Source organism: Equus przewalskii, chromosome 11 (assembly GCF_037783145.1).
Source record: "Equus przewalskii isolate Varuska chromosome 11, EquPr2, whole genome shotgun sequence".
In the NCBI taxonomy this organism is placed as follows: Eukaryota; Metazoa; Chordata; class Mammalia; order Perissodactyla; family Equidae; genus Equus; species Equus przewalskii.
Genome location: NC_091841.1, coordinates 12,813,940 through 12,815,653, shown reverse-complemented (window position 1 = coordinate 12,815,653; position 1,714 = coordinate 12,813,940). Strand labels below are relative to the sequence as shown.

General features: G+C 34.4%; 1 pseudogene; it reads right to left on the bottom strand.

Annotated features, from left to right (window-relative positions):
* Window positions 1-486: 486 nt before the first annotated feature.
* Window positions 487-1,415, bottom strand: LOC139074558 (olfactory receptor 5AL1-like; annotated as a pseudogene).
* Window positions 1,416-1,714: the final 299 nt, after the last annotated feature.

The window sequence follows — 1,714 nt, the reverse complement described above, 5'->3', positions numbered from 1 at the left end:
TGCCAATGTCCCTGTCAGGTCATCAGAACCAATAATTTGTTTCAGATTCATCTTACTAGAAGTGTGTGTATGTGTGTGTATTTTACAGACAATCTTAATGACTTCTAGCTGCTTTAATGATCTAATGTAGATATGGTTGTTACCAATTAAGGCTCATGAATTGGAGCATTCAAGTTAAACTCTATGAAAAAAAGGTTGATTTTAAGCAATCTATGAAACAAAATTTAACCTACTATTTGCAATTGACTTTATTTCATTCTCAGGTATTTCAATATTAACAGGAGTTACAGTTTTCATAATAATAGAAAATAAAATCAGAAAATTAATGTATTATCTGCATCAATATTAAAACATTTTTAATATTATAACATTAGAAAAGCATGTTACTGATGGTATGCTAATGCAGAAAACTTGAATTCTACTGTTTATTGTTGTTTCTTTTTTTGCATCCCAGCCCTGAGGGATTTCAGTTAGACCTCAGGTCATTTATTTTATAGTAGAACATACCTTTTCCATAATTCTCTTCAAAGCATTTTTGACTTCCTTGTTCTTCAGGCTGTGTATTAAAAGATTTAGCATAAAATTACCACAATATAGAAAACAGGAGCAATTGTGTCAGCATTCAGAGAATGGCTTGTTTTGGGTTTCATATAAATGCAGATGATTGTACCATAAAATATAGTTATGGAAGTCAGGCGGGAGGCACAAATAGAAAATGCATTTTGTCTGCCTTCAGCTGAATTAATCCTCAGAATGGCAAATATAACGAATATGTAGGAGAAGAGGACAATAAAAAGAGAGACAAAGGTTTTAAAACAAGCAGGTGTGAACAATATCACTTCTTTGATATCTTTGTAATGCATTTTATGACAGGCCAGATCAATCAGGGCAACATCATCACAGTAGAAGTGATTTATTATATTTGAATTACAGAAAGCCAAGTGGAATATAGGAATTGCCCATAGCAGTCCCACAGAAAAACCAAATATGTATGAACCACCGTTTGAATACAGACCCTTCTATTCACAATGATGGTATAGAGTAAAGGGTCACAAATGGTCACATGTCTATCATATGCCATGGCTGAGAGCATATATATTTCACAAATCACAAACATGATAAAGCAAAAACCTGAGTGGCACAAGCAACTAAGCATATTCTTTTAATTTCTTGGAGGAAGTTCACCAGAGCATTAGAAGTGACAGAGGGAGTATAGCTAGGTTGCTGAGGAAAAAATACATAGACGTGTGAAGCTGAGGACTGATATAATTTAGCATAATTAACCCAAGGTTGCTAATAACACGAATAAAGTAGATCACTAGAAAGATACCAAAAAGAAGGACTTGACATTCTGGACTGTCTGTAAGTCCCAAGAGGATGAATTCAGTCACTTCTGAATTATCGCCTTTGGCCATGGACTATGCATAGAAGCATATCAGACTGTTTTCTCCAGAACATCCATTCTGGATAGTCTTCCACTTCTTGGGTTAAGATTTTAACTCATTCTTATTTTACGATGACTGTATTGGAAAGATGATTCTCATTGGTCCTATGGGCCATTCTCAGGTTTCAGTTCTGACTGCTTTTAATCTGAAGGTTATTTGCTACAGACAGAAATTCCAACATGCTCAGTAATCCAGTGGATTGTTAAAGAAGACAGAATGTCTTGAATTAAATGTGGACTCTCATATACACAATGAAAACCCAGTATTTT